Consider the following 21,791-nt stretch of genomic DNA (forward strand, 5'->3'; position numbering starts at 1 on the left):
ATGTAAGTGATTTATAAAGAGTTGGTAAATGAGCGCTGTACAGTGTTCTGGTTAGCTGGAGGAGCACATTCAGCCGGAGCCTGGGAATAACTAAGTGCCCCACTGAACACCACAGGAGGTCCTTTGTTCCTGTGTCCAAGTAATTTCACACCGGTCAGACTGTTCAGCTTTCCAACATGTGCTTTCTTAAGTTTGAAGGTACTGTGTTATTCTGATTCTGTCATGTCTTGATTCAGACTGCGCACAGAGAGGAGGGGGTTGTTCGCAGTCAGTTGTCAATGTATTTGTGTATGAGAGAGAGAGAGAGAGAGGGCGAGACAAGTGATGGGCCAAGTGTTTCAACTGCACCATTTTCAAAACAACAGTCGGGGGTGGGGTATCAGATGACCAGTTGAAGTGAGTTTTCAACACGTATTTCTATATTGTTCTTCACATATTGTCACACTTGATCCATAGACCTTTGCATGGGTTTTGCATGGCCTCCCCCCCCCAGGCCTTGGGTCGGGGTCATCTGCACCCACTGACCCCTCCTGATGTCGAGCCTCTCAGAACGTGGTTCTAACATATCATGTATTGCAGGTTTAAACAAGCATACACACAAAACGGCAATTGATTGTGCAACTGCATAACCTGTGCTTTGTTGTTTTCATTGGATAAAAATGCACAGTTCCTAATTCACCACCATGTTTAAAAATCTGACAGGCAAGTGAGTGGTGCATTTGTCTTGTCAGGTGGAGGACACATCCATCATGACGTCTCAGAGAAGGAGAGCAGCTGCCATCCACTTTTTTTAACCTACCTGCCATGACACCTGCCTCAAGCAAATGACAACTGAGCCGTAGTAGACCACAGCCAGCAAAGTGAAAACTGTGAGGACACTAAAGCGTAGTCAGGGTCATTAAGGTTCATACAGAAAACAGCAGTTGTTGTTGATGAAGACTAAAAACTTAAATGCATGTGTGTTTCTGTGCACAACTCAAGCCTTGTTTTAGTTGGCAAGTGTAGATTTGGTTGCCATGTTCTACCTGTATGTACCAGAGAACGTGAACAGCAGGTACAGATGGCCAGTGGGAGTACATGGCACCAAACTGCAGATACACACACAAATGCAAGCATGCACACGTAAGGGCAGATTCAGACGTTAAGCCATTTTTTCCCTAATTAATCCTCATATCACAGGGATATATGGAGCAAGAGGTAATAAATATCCACCTTTTAATATAAAGCACAGAATGTGACTGAAGTTTCTTTACAAGCCCTGAATCCTACGACATGCAGAGCACTCTATTTCCCGGTTCAAAACCAAAACGAGTCACAAAAATTATAACATAACAACTGTATCTTTAACATTGCATGAATGTTTAAAGAGGACCATAATGGTCTCCTAAACCTTGAGCTTTCACACGCAGGCTATCTCAACATATCCACAGTCATCTTCTCCATATCACTCAACTCTAGTGAATTTTTAAGGTATCATCAAAGAGGCTTGCACTATCAAACCACACACTGTGCCAGGGAATCATGTAAATGGGGAGGACTACAATGCATCTAACTTTCTTGTGGGGATGGGTGTGAAAATTAATGAAGGGAAGAGAAAAGAAGAGAAGACTTACAAAACACTTTGACTTTGTTAAGACCAAGTGGGGATGTCATCATCTTAACAGCTTTCCAGACATGAATGCCATTAACTGATGAGAAAACAAGTGTTATTAATAGGAAATTCCACCAAGTGGCAACCTCTGGAGATGAAAAATTAAGCCAACACAGGAGTGCCAAGTTCCTCAAATGACCACTTGAGACTGCTCCAAAAGTCAATCCCCATAGACTCCCGTGTTAAAATGCCCAACAGAAATAATATAATATAATATAATAATAATAAATGCTTAAAGCCTGGTACAAAAAACGGTTTTGATCTCTACAGCTAATCTATCCCTTCTGACTACAGTATGGGGGGTGGATTTTTATATAAGTCACCCAAGGCTTAAAGTTCTGCATAACTGAGGGTGTGGCTTTGAGCGAGAGGTGGGTGCCGTCACAGTTGGCTAGCCGCTAGCTGTCTGCTAGTCATCACCTCAGCTAATGGTGTACAAAACGAAGTACAAATAATATGCATTACTGTGTGGTTAACAGAACGTGAGGAAGTCTGTGCTCCTGTATTTTGAGGTGAGTGAAATTCTAGTGTTACCTTATTTGTATGTTAGCCTTAATTATCTGGTATCGGTGTTTATGCTCACCATGCGTAGCTTGTTAGCTTAGCTCGTTCACCAGCTAATTAGCCAGCAAATGAATTAGCCCTAAGATAGCCATCAAGAAAGATGCAGAGCTGTGCTAGCAATGGTAACAGGAGGATAGCTTGTCACACTTATTAGACACATGCAGTGAAGTCTCAGCTCCACACACACCCCACCCCTTTGCCCATTTTTGGATTAGCCAGGAGTTCGGCTGAGTCAGGTACTGCCAAGATGGCGACAGCGGAGCAGCACAGTCTGACCTTCAAAACTGCTTTTCAGAAACCTATGGGTGACATCAGGGAGGCTACAGTCATCTTTGTAGTCAATGAATTCCCCATATTTTCCACATTGAAGTCTGTTTACAGCTGTTACATATGCGGAAAATATAAGGTATAGTAACATAATGTATAAAGTCTTTTGTGGCTCCAGAGAGAGCTGTGGGAAGTCTAATAAACTGTCTCAGGTAATGCGCTGGAGTCAGGATCAGTCTGAATACTACAAGTTTGCAAAAGAAAACAATCTGAGGATGTGGAGTTAGAAAGAAATGTGTTTACTAGATATCTGTAGCCCACTTCTCATCTCTGCTCAAGCCGAGCTGCTCAAGGCTACATTAGTCGCTGCTAACATAACCAATCTGAGTCTCGGTTGGTCGTCAAGTCACATTGTCGGAATGTAGGCATTGGATTTTGACAAATAAGAAGAATGTATGGAAAAAGGTTCTGCTGCAAGGATTTTGTCTTGAAATGCCCATCAAGTATGCTATGCTAAATCAGGTATGCTAAACTAGTGGAGACCTCTTGAAGAAACTCATTTTTGCACTGTCAGTTACTTCCAATGGTGTCATTTAACAAGGAAATGACCCCCACCCACCCCATTAAAGTATTTCAATACAGTGGCCCCTGTGCAATCATAGCAATAAACTTTGTGAATCGCAGCAAGTGCTTTTGTGAGATTTTTTGCCTCTGAGGATAAATACAAGATATTCTGACTCTGTTTGGTTGAGTTTGTTGCAACCATATGCAGACTGACTGAACTACGCAGAGAGGTCTGTGGATAGTAGTAAGGTAACTGTAGGTTATGGGTGACTGTAGTTGTGACTCCATGTTGTGTGGAGCTGCACCCCGAGCAAGCTGATTGGTTGACTCAAGCCCTGTCATCACATGGTTTCAAACAGAGATGAAAGTAAACGTACTATGTACAAGTACGAAAGGAACATACATCCTGTACACATTGCAGCCTGGAGAAGTACAATTCTGATGAACCATAAATTATCAGGTCGTGTTATAAGATAATAAGATGTGTATAAATTCAGGAAACTGTATTCACATTGTTTATTTATTGATCTACTTTTGGTCAAAAACACCTAATCCACTCATCCAGTTGACCCATCTTCAAGAGGTTAAAACTCTGAACAGTCTCATTCAGTTCATGTAGTAGACAAAGCTGAACCATGGATTGTGAAGAATCCCTAATTTAATTACCATAATTATTAATTATTTCCAATTATTTCCCCATGTGACCATTAAACTGTTTAATCAAAGCGTGGCCCAGCACTGAATGAATCTCTCATGGGTGTCATTGTGTGTGTGTGTGTGTACTAATTTGACATGGTTGTTTTGCAACTGCGAGCTGCCATTTGATTCTGTTGTATTATTTAGCCCCGATAAGATGTTAATGAGGTCTCTGTTTGTCTGATCTAAAGATCAGGCAGAATTAATCTGCTTTGGTTTGATCACTGAGAGAGAATCTGAATCACTCTAGGCACCAGGTACAGTCATTATGAGGGGCAGTCATTATATAGGAATCTGTGTCCTGGACATTTATTTACAATAAACACCAGGTCAACAGCAGGAAGATGTTAGAATGAACCAATGCATAATATACTGCAGATACCATATTATTTATATCAGTCTATGTTTATTCAAAAGTCTTGAAAGAGAAAAGGATGAAAGGAAGAGAAAGTAAAGATCTAGACATGTGAGTATTCAGTCATTTAAATGTTCCCTTGTTTACTTTCTCAATCTGTTATCCAGACAGTTTTCTTCTCTGACCTTTGACAGAGTATTAATTCTTTTTTACAAAGTAGCAGACTGTCTCATATTTATGAGCACAACACCAAATGGTAGATTTAAAGGTGCCCTAGCCCCAGTGAAAAATTAAATTAATCTAAATATGAAACAACCTCATACCTCACACACTGTCTCACATCAGTGCAGGCAAGTGCATATGCCCTATCTGTTTTATTCTGTCCTTCGCTTTTCTTTCTCCCTCCCTCTCTCTTGTTTATTAGGCTGTCACACAATGACACATATACAACACATTACACTGTATGGATGCCTTCACAAAAAGCACACATGCAAAAATACACACCTGTAAACACTACCAATAATATTGTGAGAGAGGATTCAGATGTTTCAAATGTCATAGTGTGAGAATCGGTATCTTCGCACTATAGACAGGACAAGTAACTTCTCGTTAAAAACAATATAAAGAAAATGCTTGATAGGTATATAATTTCTCTTTCTCTTGTGAATACAGCTGGAATTTATCATGACGGACATGTACACTGTCTAATACAGTCTGGATGAACTGCATTTCACTGTATTAATAAAAGTTAAAGTTATCTTCATGCAAAATTATTGTTAACTATCTTACAATAGCAATAACCTGGTGACTCTTCAGTGACCTCCACATATAGCACCACATGGCCTGTTCTACTGTATGTTCAAATTGTTGGGGAGGAGGGAAACATTAAGTTGATTTAATGATCTGAATGTCTAGTACCAAGCATTTTAATGTTTGACTAACATGTGCTGGGTGTATTCTATACCCAGTAGTAGAGAAATATAGAAACAGTATAGCACCAGTTGATGTAGCACTTTACGTTTATGAGAAAATCTACATCTCACTTTGGCTCTTTGCATTAACAGATTTGCAATTTGGTAACAAAACTCAAGAAGCAGACCCTTCCTAATAGCATATCACACAGTACATCTATGATCTGTATGTGTAAATGCACATATGGATCATATACATACAGTCACAGATGCAGGGGAACTCGGGACTGATGGCAGATGTACTGTACTCTCTCTCCCCAAAGCCCAACTGTTAGCCTTCTGTTGTTGGCTGCACTGCACACACACGCTCACACACACACACACACACACACACAGTTGAATCACCTTCCTACATTCTCACTCTACAGTCAGGTCGTATTATCATCTTATTGCTTATCAGTCATCTGTATGAAAAGTGCTGTAAAAATAAAGTTTGATTGATTGATTGTGGGTCTGTGTGAAAGTTTTGCTATTGCTACATAGCCAGCATTAGCATAAACAGCTGTTTACTTACCAGTCTAGAGGGAACATTGCGAGTTCGACATCAAACTCCATTCCTTCATCACCAAGAGCTGTTTGCAACTTCTACTGAAGTTAGCATGCTTACCAGCTGACCCCAACCCATCACTTTCTAATAGCGACTCACTGCAGTCTCCAATGTGTCCTGAAGATGTAGCACTGCTCAGACATAGAATCTTGTGTCTTGTAAATGCAATGTTGGCTGAAGCTCTTGTCAAGCAACAATCACCACCACCTGCTCGCTGCACATTCGGCCACAGAGAAAACTTACAAGTTTAAAAGAAGTGCAACTGTTTACCTGAAGTAACCATTTAGCCATAACAACAATAAAAACAATGCAGTTTCTTCACTATCTGTCACGACTGAGCAAGGATGTGAACCCAAATGCACGACTCAAGACCCACAATGCACAAAATAAACAATCTTTTATTGATAAAGTAACAACACAAAATTACTTGTTCAGAGGAATCCAAAAAAGGTAACAAAAGTAACAACTCAAAATCACTCTCAAAGGAGGCAAAAACTACTAAGCAAAGTACAAACAAAAATCACTCTTGATAGAGGAAAACAATTGCGTGACAGAAATAACAAGGCCAAAACAAGAACTCAGAAGAACCTGATGTGACTTGGACTCAAGGCGAGGAATGGCTTGGCTCTCTGTATCAAACAAGACGAACTAGCACAGGACAAAGGGAGACACAGACTCTAAATACACACAAGGTAAGGGGACACAGGTGGAGACAATGAGGGAGGGGCAGGCAATCAGACTGGCAGGAAACACAAAGGAGCAAGTTATCTGAAATGAGAGGGAAGTAAGATTTCAAAATAAAACAGGAAGTCACGAGAAGGCATAAAGACAGGACAACACAAAAGTGACTTTACATAATTTCTTGGACATGACACTATCACTGGACAGTTTTGCTTTATATGTGATGTTCATTTTTGCTTGATATTTTAGCATTTTATTTCAATTGAGGAAGCACAAAAGTAATTTCAGTGATGCATCTTGTGTTTTTTTTTCACTCAAATCTTTATTGTCAAGAGTCCTTCTTCCAGTGACCCTCAGAGAAGCTGATGCTCACCCACTGAACTCAAACCGTGTCACCCAGACCCAAACGAGGTGGAGAATTTCATTAACTTTGCTCAAACATCCACAAATACAACAGGAGATAGTCAATACCGTATCTTTTGACTCAATTATTGTATGCATATATTAAATTTTTTCCATGTTTGGCAGCAGGCTGCATGATTTTCTCCACTGTCCTTAAGTGACCAAATGTCTCTCTGACTGTTTCCACAGACACTTTAGACTTTGTGATGGTAAACTGCAACCATTTACAGGTTACAAAACTTACACCATCTAATCTGTGTCCATTGATATTAACATGATTTTTCAGTTTTTGTTTACCTAGAATGTAGTGTAGTTAGTCATCGCATTTTAATTTGACAATTATCAAAGACATAAGCCATTTATTTAAATTTCTATAGGACAAGGGAGCACCTTTAATTAATTGTTGCATGTTTGGATGTCCTGGTTGTACTGTACTTCATTATCTTTTGATTGCCAGACACCTATCCTCAGCTGATTTGATGGTGCCGTATAACTCATAAATACTGAGCAACATTAAAAGTTGAGTGTCTGCCAAATGTCGTAAATACCTATGTAAATATAAATATCGGATTGTGACTTGATGTCACACTAATGTGTTGCACTTCACAGTGGATGTTTGCAGAAGCAGTTGTTACATTAATCAAATAAACCAAGGACACAGAATGTCCACACTGATTTACTCATCCCTCAGGCATCATACAACATTGTGTGTAGTATGTAGTGCATACAGTACACAGGCTACTATCTACAGTGTGTTTAAGAGTTGAGGGAATAAACTGTGAATTCAGTCACCTCCCAAGTGAAAAGTTACAGCAAGAGAGCAATAATGGGTTATTATAGGCAGAAGTGAGAGAGAAAAAATAGGATGTCTTCACCTCAGGGATTTATTTGTCTGATTTTATTTTAGAACATATCGGTTTGCCTATATGGAATGAGGCAGAACCCAACTGTGTGTAATTTGCAGAAGGCTGTTCATAGCTTCAGGGCTAACACATGGCTACATTACAGAACATCGGTAACAGAGTCACAGTGCCATGTTAGTTATACTCAGCATGTACACTCAGAGATTTAACAGGGAAGAATGCAAATGACTACAGACACAGGCTGTGAGTGGAACATTGTTTTGTTGTCCCTTATCACACTACAGTAAATATAGATGGCAACAGAGACACACATTTCAGCCTGAACATTTGTTTGTACTTGGCATCCAGTCAAATCTAGTCTGTGATCAGTCAACACTACCAAGGCTTTTGGACAAGATAGTCAAGTTCTGTTTTATGCTCTTCAAAACAAAATTGTTTTTTCATGTATTCGTGTAAAATTTAAAGGGGCACTCCAGCAATTTAGTATCAACTCAATTAGATACATGAGTCTACAGCCATGTTAGTGGTTGTGTGAGGCTTAACCACAGCAGTGGATGAGCCTAATGCTAACATCAGCATGCTAATATGCTCATAATGGCAATGCTAACAGACCCAACAAACAGAGCCAAAGACACATCGGGATAGCCTCATACAGACCAGCTTGTTTCACTAGCCTCACTGTAACTCAAGTACAGTAGCGTAATAGTTGTATAATTGTAGTAGCTTGGTCCATATCCATATTATTCAGTAACTCCTCTGAAGTCATCGTGCAGTCCTCTTTATCCTGTTGTTATGTTTATCTTGCAAATGTCTAGGGCTCAGGGGAAATGGTGCTCGATAAAGACAGCTAAAAACATAAATATTGAAACACAAAGTACTGCTGAGGCTGATGGGATATTAGTTTTGCAGGTGTTTGGTCATAAGATGAAAAGTCAGAGGACAAACTGAAATTTTAATCCTATGGTGGCAAAAGATGAAAAGTCAGAGGACAACCAAAGCGATATGTAATTTATTTCATTATATGTATATATGTGTGTGTGTGTGTGTGTGTGTGTGTGTGTGTGTGTGTGTGTGTGTGTGTGTGTGTGTGTGTGTAAAATGCTCCTTTAAGCCATGAAGACAAATACTAACCCTAATCCTGAAGGTAAAAAAAGTAGGAATATTGCACAGATATGACTGCACCCTGGAGGAAAGCACTTACCCACCACATGACAGGTCTACCAGTCCTCTCTTTGAGCAAGGTCACCCACTACTGAGCTGTTTTCATTTTCTCCCGTCCTTTATTTCCCTTTGCTCTTGTTGTTTGTCTCTTTCAGTCTCTGTCTCTTTGAAACATTATGTTCAGTGATGGCCCCGCTCCTTATGAATTAAAGATAACAGTTTCTCCTCACTCCAACTGTAGTCCGCTCGAGATGTAGACATCTCTTACAAACTTTTAGAAGAACTCTCTCTCTCACATGTTCTCACATATTCAGTAAAAATGTAATTCTCTCTATGCTTTTGCATCTAAATAATCATTTCCATCACCACTGTCAGTAGATGGGTAACTGAAAATGCTTCTGATGTTCATTGAATGACATCTACAAGTAATAAACTGGGAAATTGGATCGTGCAAGCTTTTGAAAAAGCTGTTTTCTCAAATGGCAGCATGCATACCAGCACGGCTGAGCAGATGAATCAGGTAGCTGAATACTCCGAGCTCAAGTTCAAAATTGGATGGTGTGATAAGTTTTTCAATGAGATCTGTGCTCCATTAAAATGGCTTGGACTCCTTCCAGAAAGACAACATCTCTATCTCGGTCTCGCTCTGTCTTTCTCTTTCAACTTTGCCTTTGTTCTCTCCATCCATGCCTTATCCAGGGACATTTATCTTATTCCCGTTGAGATTACAACTCACCACCAATTTATAATTAATGTAGAGAAGGAAGAAAGTCATCTGCCCTTCGTCATCTATCCAGATATTGACTTCAAATGAAATACTAGTCCCATATTAATACCTGCAATACCGTTGCTGGATGGAATAGGCAATACATTTTAAATCGTAAAACTTGTTCTTTTCATTTTTTCCCAATCCTAACCCTAACCCTAACCCACCATGGATCCCACTACCTTTGGTTCCCCGTGACGGATTCCCCAGAGAAACACTTCACAGTATCAGTCCTTTGTTTACCTGGCACCAGGACCCAGGGGCTTTCACTCTATCTTCTCCCTCTTTTAAATTCCAAGGGCAGGTGTATGATAGGGCTGCATTTATTCACATGCATTACTTGGGTAAATAGAGTCTAATGCCTCCATACATGAGATTCATGGTTTATCATGATACCTGAGGCTTTTACTGTCAGAAAAATGTAAAAGGTACCGTGCAGGTACGAGCACCATGCTGGGATCAGATCACAGCAGTGATTCTAATAGGGCTGCTACATGTATTTGTTCCATAAGCCTGGTCATTTATCTGACAAAGCACCGATTCAAATTCAAAAGAGAACTCTGAATTTATATCACTTGGACGTAGGCTTAAGAAGAGCTTGTTCCATTATTCATTTCTTTATTATCATTACACACTTGCCTTGGCCTTTTTGGCTAATGTATTTCCGATGGCACTCCTTTTTAGTTTATAAAAGTAAACATTTAGCCAAGTACAGTTCTGAAGGAAAAGATATTGCAGGGCAATTGTGCAAATTGTTGCCTCCAGGCTACAAGTAATTATTGAATTATTCAAATATGCAAAAGAAGTTTCAGGTAAATCTCAGAAGGCCAATTTTTAATTGAAAATCATGTTGCAAGTATCAGCCTTTTTATAACCTTGTGCTGGAATACCTACCCTCAAGAGTTCACTTTGGCAAAATTAACAAGTGAATATTTACAATAGTTATATCCTTGATCAAAGGAACTTGATGCCTGCAGCAGTGTGTGCACAGAAATCTTAACAAAACTCCATGATGAAACACCCAAATTGAAGGTACAGAGGGAGGATGAAATTCAATAACTCCTGTCTAATTCAATGCAATCCGTTACACTGTGAGGCATTTTGATATTTTGTCAAGGTGTTGGATGGAGTGCAGGGGAGGGTGTGGGACTGACTGAGGCTGGAGCAGATCCTGGCTGTACAGGAGGCCGTCTGAGCCTCTGACCTGGCGAGGAGTCTTTAGCCCGCTGGCGACGGGTGGTGCTGAGGGGATGGTGGGTGCCAACAAGATGAGCAGGAGAGAGACTGAGGAAAAGGGTTGGGTTATGAATTAAAGTTCAAATACATGCAGCTAGGCCAGAGGGAAAGGTAGGAATGAACCTGGCTCAGCCAGTTGACCTACAGTGACCTTCTAAAACAACATTACAGTACAGCAATACCACAAAATACAGCTTCAAAAATCCTCTTAGGTTTTGTTGAACACACGTCTTATACTCTCTTAAAAGACTCTCTATGAGCAGATGAATTGTATTAGAAGTGTTCAGTTTTTGTCTTCACAATTTAAAGTTATGGTAAAAGTTAATATTTTTCATGAAATCAATTCCAAAGTATAGTATTTTTTTATAGTATTTTTTTTACCAGTAGTCATGCAATGTATGTACATCTTGAAATGGCCGCTGTGTGAGCTGGTCTTCAGGAGATTCAGAGTGCCTTCACGTGTTCAAGGGATTCAGGGGAAACAATACCTAATATAATCCAATAGTTCTGTTAGTAATATTATCTCATTGATAACAGCAGCACTCTTAGTTACTGCATATCAACCATTGATTTCCTATTACTGCTGCTTCACATTAAAAGCATTCGACAGCAGTGACAGGATATACAGTATATTTGGCCAAAGATTACAAACACTGTATGCAGTGTTTGAAACAGTGTCATCAGTCTTTGCTGCCCCGTGAAATTTGGGACCTGTAGTATTAAACCGCACTTGCTGTTACTGTGGTAACCACTGGTGTCGCCAAATCAACCAGGACTTGAAATCTTAAGCATTACCACTTAAAAGGTTTTACAGCTTTACAGCTATTTTACTGAATATCACTAGATTATGTCAATGTTCACAATAGCAAACAAAGTAAACTATAAAAACTAAATACTTCATGGTGCGACCGTGATTCCACACAGCAGTGCAACAGAAACACACTGATCAGCGGAAGAAAATCCTGGCTGTCTATGTGTATACATGCTGCTTTCATTTCAACACAAGCAGCAGGGTCTGCGAGGTAACAAGAGAAACCAGATTTTCACTGTTGGGTCCGTGGAGCCAGCCCCAGGCCTCGGCTGGCCTTTGAGAAATAGATTTCTGTGGATGAAGATGCTCTTTTGGAGGAACGGTCACGCTGTGTTTGTCTGTTCCTGCTTCCTTTGTTGTGTCAGCTCTGAATACAGCCCTTTACCCACAGCAGTCAAGACATTTGGCTCCGGTCAGTGCGTATCTCGGCCTTTTGTTATGAGCAATGCACACACACACACACACACACACACACACACACACACACACACACACACATACAATCCGAAGGCTCATTTTCTTCCTCTGACTTTAAAACTTGTCTTCACATCTGCTAAATGCTTTTAAAATGGTCTTTGTCAGTTAATTTCGTCCATAAAGGTCTCAGAGACAATAACATTTTAAATCCCTCTGTCAAATTACAGCCTTACAACTTTCATTTGGAGGCATTTCATGACAAATTGATGGATGCAAAAGTGAACTGAAGTCTCATATGAACACATGGACGAGCAATGGAAACATCTACTTTGATATTAACCTGTCAACACAGAACACAAATCATTGTTGGCAGTAAACTCCAGTCTGACAGCTGTTGTTACTGGTTTATTTGACTGTTCATTAAAGTTCTCATATTTTACTCTTCTCCTGCGTTTTGTATGAAACTTCCATAAGAAGATATATCTGTGGTTTTAAGTACCAAACCATCTCAGTGTAGTTTTACATCTCCTCTCTCAGCCTTCTCTCTGGAGCTCCAGCAACAAAAGGTTGGTGAGCCAATCAGAATAGAGGAGGCTCTGAGGCTCTCTTCTGATTAGCTGACTGTTTTCTGTGTGATCCAATAAAAATATAGCAGATTTCAGATAAACACACAGAGAGACCAAATCCTGTGTTAGACCGGATGGTTGGTCCGGATGGGCTAGACTTGAGGCATGGCTGAGACTGATGACAAACTGCTGATGTCTGCTTTGTTGTGACATCACAAAGTTACAGAAGTCCTGACAGTTGGTTTTTTTCAGGCTCAGTTTCTGAATACAGGCTGTGTGAATTTCTCTGTGGACTGAGCGCTTTGATACTTTACATACTACAGTATTAATATAGAACCTTATCATCAAAAAGACATCTACTTTTATACAATATGGGGCCTTTAAATTTCTATTGTCTCAGTCAAACAACTATAACCGTCCTCCATATTCTAGCTATTTGATGACCTTCTCTACACCTATGCCCCTTTTCTTTCCAGCTCTACTACAAATATCTGCTTCACTGGAGTTGAAAAAATAAATCAGTCAAGAATCATACAGTCAAAAATCAAGTCAGAGTGCAAAATATTGGTATTTTTCCTTCACCCACTCTTGAAATTACAGGCTTAAGAGTCTTACTTCAAGGAACGTTTATTTAGCCACCCCTTTTGTCTTTTCTCCCCATTCCAACGTCATCTGTCTCCTCCCAGCTGATCTATATCATCCTTCTTTTCTCTCCTCTCTGTACACAAAGCAATACCTCCAGGGAATAAATCTGTAAGTGAAGGTTTGCTTTGAAAATTAAAGTCTCTTATTGAATCAAATGAAGCATGGACTCAGGGTGGGAGGAAGGAAAAGGTCAGCAGACTGAGAACATTTAATGAATATTGAATTCACCACCACCAACCTTTCTTTCACACCCATTCACACATGCACACACACACCTGCAAGAAAGCAGATATATCAATCAGAAGAATTTCTTGAAGTATTCCTGTGAAAATATATACATAAAAGCAATAATAATGAAAGTTATGTACTTTCAGGACTGCAAAAGTGAAAAGTGAAATATTTACAGCTTTTACTATGAGGAAGAACAGAAAGTGCAATTTAATCATTTAATTTCTTTGATACCATAAAGAGAGTAGTTGCTGTTTTTATTGTTCATACAGGACTATGATCTCTTGCAGCTGAATGCAAACCTGCAAATGATTTTGATTATGTTCATCCCAAGAAGTTATTAGTGTCTCAGGCTGTGACCATAGACTGTGCAGCTGTGACAGAACAGGAGAAAGAAGGTTATGAACCTGCTTTGATACTGGTTGTCTTTTATACCTCATTTCATCTTGGTGCATTAATTATAGCATTTAAATCTTACATCTTAATATTGATTAAGCAATATTTTTATATTAGTAATGCATCACATGACTGCTTGTATGTGAGGTCTCATAGTGACAAACCCATAAATAATTATTACCCAGGACTATTGTCTCTCACCTCTCACCTGCTGAGTTTTGGATTACCTGGGTTTGGATTTTCTGAGTTTTGCGTTTCCTGTCTGAACTCCAGTTCAACTGCCTGTTTTCGGACTTGTGTTTATTAAAGCTCCATCTTTCCAGCAGCCCCTTTGTGTTTTCTGTGTCCAGTTACCTCTTGAACCTTGACAATTGTTTTGGTTTTCAGGCCTATACCTGTATTTGACGTCTCCAAAAGAATAATGCTCCAAACTCAATGTCTGCTGGATGTGTAAATACCCAATTGTTTGCTAACTTGTTCACCTTATCGGCTTAAAAGGTGAAAATTAACTTCAGTGTTTACCTCCTCTGCGTTGTGTCCACTGATTGATTTTTAGAATATTAGTTCATATTAGCAAAACTGATGGAAAGGTGTAGCTCAAATGACAGAGGTCTGCAAGTACATGGGAACTTTGGTAATTTCAGATCCCAGTACTATCAGTGTTTCTATCCTCTTGTTTCTTTTTATGTGACTGAGATATTCCTAATTGTTCCCAATTGTCCCTTGATGACAGACACATAGTATCTCTGAGGGGTCAATGCTTCCATTTCACTCCATAGTCTGGCCATTCACCTTTTCTGGGATACAATAAAGAGGGTAATCTGATGTAACGTGTTCACATAAAATTTAATAAAATTATAATAGTATCTGTAAATGTCAATGAGTCATCTACTCAGTAAGTACAGTCAGGGAACTAAATACATTTTCCCACCACATGAGCATTAAGAGGAGGAGACAGGGCCAGAAGCAGGCCATACTCTGACATTTAAATAGCCCAATGAAACATAAGGCCAGGTTGGCCTTGTAGATGTTAGCCATCCATATCCATTTCATTTCAAATGTTTTACCTATTTACCTTGATGAAAACTCTACCTTGACCTTTATTAAATGATTTTTATCCACTGTTAAAGTTTCCCTTGCTCTACTAAAACCTCTGACTGTTTTAACTTAACCACCAACAAAAGTTTTCACAAACAACTGATGTGTTACACTCACAAAATCCATTTCCGAGAAAATAACTGTCACATTATCTGTGTCCACTGGATTTCATTGTAATGACCTTATTCCATTAAATCTCAATCTGTGATACTGAACACATTCCTTCCATGTCTTTACTGTTCTCATTTTATGATTAGTTTCACTTTTTATTTGAATTCATCCATAATTGTGTTGCATAGGTGTGCAGCGCTCCTGTATTTCCTGTGAGTCTGAATAAGTGTCAACACCTTGTTGTTTCCATGCCAAAGAGAGCAACATTTAAATTCACATACATAAACAATCTTAATATGTAAAATATGTAGAAATGAAGTAGAGGAAGCAACATTTGGTATTATAGACAATGAATATTAAAGAATAAAAAGATACTGTATATGCAGTAAATAAGCACACAGCCTATTTATCCCCAGCCTGCATGTACGTGCTGCACCCATAGATTTAGAATATGGTTTGCAAACAGTGGCTGTATTTACCAGCTTAAGCACAGTTTAGGGAGTTGGAGGGACAGCTGTCTCCTATCAATTAATTAGAATTAATTAGAGGCAAGATATCCCTTATGCAAAGGATAATGGACTTTTGGATTACAAAGGACCACACCAGTGATACTTTTAAGCTACATAACAACCACTCTCTCACACCTTCTGTGAGTGCCGGTCATTTCTTAGAACATGCAGCCATATTTAAGCTTTTGTAATATTTTGAAGAACTCTCTAAACTTTGAATTTATATTTCCATTTTGCATTACAAAACATCTGTCCTCATCTGTAACTCATGGTAAGTAATACAATCCTTCAGCACAGGTCCATTTAACAGGACAAATCTCTCATCACAGTCTCTGGGTGTTGATTTTGATTAGTGCACTAAAATAAACTGGAACTAATGAGCCCCTGGAAGGTAGGAAAAACTTTTTTAAAAATTACAACACCCAGTAATTTAATTTGTAAGCACCCAGGATTTACTGGACTGGAATGGTCCTGTAAGATTGAGTAATGTAAAACAGCTAAAAGACAGGAAGGTGCAGCCAAACTATTTCAGAGAGTGTTTTAAAGTATAGCTACAGTCAATGTGACCTGAGTGATTCCCTTCAACTTCAGTGAAGCTGATGATAAGGCACAAGGAAGCATTGCTGGCACCGTACATGATATTACACATGCTATTAGGTGCACATCAACCATATCCATTTCCTATTAGAAATGCATTGCCTTTTCATGCCAGTAACCTTTGAAATAGGAATCTTATAGCTGAAGGGGAGTTAGGGTCACCAACTTTAAAGTACAGACTTACTTCCTTTGGTTGTTTAAAAACTCCAATCCAATATAATAGAAATAACATCCCATAATTTACTTGTCATTCACAATTAATTGATATAATCAGTCAATCCTATTATAATAGCACAACACAGTAATCTTATATTAAATAGGTATTGTATAATTTGCTGAACTTTGTCAGATGTGCACAGTCTGTAATCACTTGTATCATCCAAAGCTTCTACATCTTATGTGTGTTAATTATACTTTTTTATTATTATTATTTGTCATGTTGGTTTTATATAATGTACCTTCTTGACAGATTCAATTTTAGCTCTTCAAATGATTTTGCTTGTCTTTTGGAAAATAAATAATAGGAAAAAAAAAAACCCTATTTCACATTGACATTTCAGGCTGGGAAGTGCATCAAAGCTGTCAGGTGTTGAAGCCCCCACTGCTGAAAGACTGAAAAAAGATTTGTAATGCTCAGAATGAGGACAGGTGAACCTGCACACTGTGGGTATCAAGAAAAACTCCAGGCTGCAGGTAACTGAAAATAGATGCTCTTTTATTTTTCATCCACACTCTAAAATTAGCACACACGCTTTAATCACTGGATGTTCCCTTATGCATCTCTTGCGTACATTTTATTTTGCCTACAAGAATCAGCACAAGCACATAGTACTGTTAGGAAGTTATATACTGGAAGCTATAGCTATACTGGAAAAGAGCATCTGGACAGCAGATTCACAGATAACAGAGAAGGTGATGGATGAAACAGTGACAAATATGTGGTAAACAAAATTGAAAGATGAACAAATAATCGTGAAACAAAATATTAAGTGTTATCACATAGGTATCTATCTCGCTACTGGCACTCCATCAAATCAGTAGCAGCTGGCTCCCAGGAGGACTCTGGCTCGTGCTGAGCCGTACTGAAGAGGCAGGGACAGCCAGTCCAACACCATGTCGGACACAAGTCCGTCTCAGAGCATGAGCCCAGAGTAGTACCTGGATATCTGGCACATTTGTCCAGGATGTAGCATTTCTGAGACTAGCTGCAGCAAATTTCATCCAAGACGTTTTTGTTTCTCGCTCTACCTCTCTGGAGGTTTCTGGAACATCTTCCTCATCTTTTTCAAAGGCCCAGGTTGGGCTAGTACAGAGAGAATCAGTTGAAAGAGACAGGGCAGAGACTTTGAAAATTATACAAGAAAATCTGCATCTACAGTGTTTCTTATGATTGTAACCAACATGAGGTTCATAGAATACTCACGGAACTCTGCCACCCTTTTGAAACAAACAAATTCAGTCATATGCAGTTGGTTTGTTATTTGCATCTCTTACTATTGAGTTGTTTTTTTGTTTAATACCCATCCCTCCTTTTCAGTATACAGTCTGGTCCCATATCAAACTGAACTATGCAGTTTATTTATTTTTAACAAAACAGAGGAGAAAATAATGCTTTTTTTTAACTCAGGGGGCTCATCTGGTTAATGCAGGGTGATAATTAAAAGGCAAAATATAATAATAAAAAAAATAAACAGCACGTGAAACTAAATTCGCTTCTTTTCCTTCATCAGCTGACATGACTCTACTGCCAAGCTGCTACAAAATGTAGGCAATCTGCTATTTTTTATAACCAGCTGAGACTATTCCCGGCTCTGCCCAAAGTGCCATGAACTGGCTGTTAGAGGATTTTGAAATACTAAAAGTTCTATTAGTGAAGAGCTAATTCAGTGCGAGACAGACTTCAAGTTAATGTGATGTCTGCTCCTTTCGCTCCCTGCAGTTAAATTAGCACAAGTAACAAGATGATAGAAACCTGTTTATTGCAATCACTTGGTCATAATGACTCTGTCTGTTAATGGTCAGCGATGCTTTACTTCATCATGACCCTCCCTGTAACACAACCTGCTGAGAAAGCACCTGCCATCTCAATCTCTTTGTTTCTTTCTTTCTGTCTTTTTCACTTCCTCACTTTCTCGCTGCAGCCAGTTTCTCTCTTTCCACCTAATGGGAGTCAAAGGGAGACAAAAATAATGCTGTCATCAAACATGGTTTATATAACAGTCGTGGTGCTGTGGGCTGTTTGCAGTGCCGTAGCCTCCCTCCGGCCTAATATCCTCCTCTCTCTGTCTTCACTTCCCACTCCAGAGACTCGCTGGCAGAGACATATTTGTGCAGACTCGCACGCCCCGTCTCAACCAAACCAACAGCCAGCACTCGCTCACTGTTCGATCCCTCTGTGATCTATGAGGTTACAATATAATCCCACTTATTTTTTATCTACAAACACGTCAAGTAATCCAGCGCAGTGCAAGGGTATCTTTAGTAAGACTCCAGAGAAAGCACAGCTCTGTCCAGGACAGCAGAAACAAATCACCTAGCTCTGTTGACAGATGCTGTTTCTCACAACTCAATAGCTATAAAATAAAGTGTTACATGTGTTTTGCTCTTATACAGGGAAATTATAACATTTATCATTGCTTTTCGTCAGATTACATGGACCAATGATGAATATTTAAATGACATCTGCATTATGAGAGAGTCTTTTATTTGTGGGAATATTAATTGTACACAATGATATTTCACAGTTTAAAAAGCACCAGTTTTTAATCATTGTATCAAGTAATAATTAATATATTTTATTTATTTACCCATCAGTTAACTCACTCAGACATTTCAACATTGCCCTTCATTACACAAGTGCGCATGCATGTACACGGATCCTGCAGGTGTGCCAGAAACAGACGTAGATGTGATGAGACACCGAGAACACCTCAGAGCTTTTGCCAAAGTGGTGCTGACCTTTCATTAAGTGCAGCTCCATCAGCAGCTGATCTCTGGTGGACATTTTTTTCTCGTCAAAGCCAAAACCTGATGTTTGCAGGCGTGGTAATTAAAGAAGTAACAAAAAGACAGGAGGGAGTGAAGAGGGGAGTTACAGGAGCTGGAAAAGATGAGAAGTTTCTTACTGTGATTGCTGAAGACAGTTTACAGGACTCTAAAACAGTCAGCAGAACATGTCTTCAAAATGCTCAAACTTAGATGCTAACAAGGTCATAAGATTATTAGATATAATTTTGCTATTCAACAGTGGTTGAAGAAGTCCTCAGGTCGTTTACTTAAGCAGTGTAGAAGTATTCTGTTACAGTTGAAGCTTTGGTATCAAAATATATTTAAAGTACTGAAAGTAAAAGTACTCATTACACAGAATGTATAATTTTAGAATAGGGTATTGGATTATAATTACTGACACATTAATGTGTAAATTGCCTGTTGCAGCTGGTAAAGATGGGGTTACACTTTGAATGTTGCATGTTTTGCATGTGAATTTACTCCTGGAGATCAATTAAGTTTTATACCATCTTAATCTATAATGATACGTCATATATTTATTTGTTGAGATTTGCTTGTTGTATTGTTATATTTTGTATTGTTAATCTGAATCCGCAAAGTAACTAGTAACTAAGTTATGAAATAAAAAGTGCTATTATTACCTCTGAATTGTTGCAGAGTAGAAATTTAACGTAGCAGAAAGTGGAAACACTAAAGTAACTTGAAAGTGCCTCAAATTGTACTTACCTGTCTGTCTGCTGTTTTCAAGCTGATAGTAAATATTTGCACTAAGATTTAGGATTCCAAGTATTCACAAACTTTTTTCTGCAATGCATTTTCTATGCACTATTTTTATATCACCACTCACCATTCAAGACATTTGAAGTAGCTTCCTGAACGAATGCTGACCACCCAGAGATAAACTCCTGTATATTTGTTAAAGTCTCAAATGTCTGAGCACAGTGACCCCTGCGGAAGCATCAGTGAGGCAAACAGCCAGACATCTACATCTCCTCTCAGCCCTTTGAACAATGTGTCCCCCTTTCCTCCAAGGACGTCCTGTGGCGAGTTGATAAGCAGTGAATCTCCACAAGCCCGTAATCTGGATGACTGAACAAATTCATCTTTGTCAGGAAACAGTCTACAAGGCGGTACTCTCTCAGTCTCTGAGCAAAGACACATAATACAAAGGAAAATGTCCCCTAAAATGTGACTGCAGGCCCTATAATATCTGTTTATCTGTCAATATTGGAGCTGCAGTGTGTAAGACAGGTGACAGAGATTGTCACAGCTAACTCATCTTGTTAAGTCTCCTATTTCTGTGAGTAATAGCTGCAACAGGTGAAACAAATATAAATAGAACTGCTTGATAAAATAACACAATGCTGCGTTTACTGAATATAAAAGCACCCGGCTTATTTGTAATTGAGTCCACTGTGTCTCCAAATGTCAGACAAATAAAATTTATTCTCCAAATGATTGAACTGACTTCTGCCTTGGAGAGACTGCTTTTTTCAAAGAATGCGTTTTGAAATCAAATCCTTTTTCAATAATAGCTGTAATTAGATTTCTATTGTCAGGTAAGTAATGAAGGATTTTTATGACAAATGAAGATTTAAAACTCCTATGAAAAATTATGTGATTTGTTTGTCTTTCGTTGAGCGGTTGTGAATTGCTGCCTGGCTGCCACCCACAAGCCCATCATTCATTCACTCTCTCTTTCTCTCTCTCACTTCAATTCAATGCAATTCACCCTCAGTTGAATGAGATTTATTGACTTATTAAACTTCTAAAACAATATTATGAAAGTGAGGGAGTAAAATACAATGTCTTTCTGTCTGACTGTCCGTCTCTCCTCCCTTCCCCCTGTCTTTCTCCCAGTTTAATATAGTTTAACTGAATTTAGTCCAGTTATTGTGGTGTATTGGCATGAATGCTGTATAAAAAATTTTTTTCGAGGCGACCACTTCAGCAGATCAATAATAAAAAGCTCGCTCTCATTCTGTCTCCTACTAAATCCAATTAGCTTGGCTGCCATGAATATGTGATGAACAATATCAATCGTTAACGGTGTGTGTGTGTGTGTGTGTGTGTGTGTGTGTGTGTGTGTGTGTGTGTGTGTGTGTGTGTGTGTGTGTGCACTTCCATGGATTACATAAGTACATTATCTACATAGTCCTGGTATATCTGCCATATACAGTAGAGTTGTGATGTAAGTGTCTTCACTGCATCTCCTCTACTTTTTAACTCTTTGGTCAAGTGCTGGAGTTACACATTACAGACAGGTTAATGGTGCAACCTATAAATAATATATAACCTATAAATATCCAGTAACATGAAAACCTTAGATATTAAATGAATACATAGTCTATAAGGTTGGAAGGAGAAATTTGTATAACACTGCTCTATGATTGATTATCTTTGTTTTCAATGCCATGTATTTAAAATGTAATAAAAAAATACTAAAATAAAAAATATATAAATAAACAAGGACTTGTCCAGTGGTTTCACTAGTAAGCCAATCTCAAATGAGCACAAATTACACAATAGAAAAAACAAAAACAACACTGACAATCGAAGTACAAATACACTATTACCTCAAAGGTCCACTTCTATAAAAAGAAAAAGAAAAATGTATATATACAGTATATATAGGCTATAATATGGCACAATATATGTAAAAAAAAAATATGGTAAAAGA

The sequence above is a fragment of the Seriola lalandi genome, unplaced genomic scaffold, assembly GCF_002814215.2.
Source record: "Seriola lalandi dorsalis isolate HSWRI2012SDOR001 ecotype SW California unplaced genomic scaffold, Sedor1 jcf7180002054596, whole genome shotgun sequence".
In the NCBI taxonomy this organism is placed as follows: domain Eukaryota; kingdom Metazoa; phylum Chordata; class Actinopteri; order Carangiformes; family Carangidae; genus Seriola; species Seriola lalandi.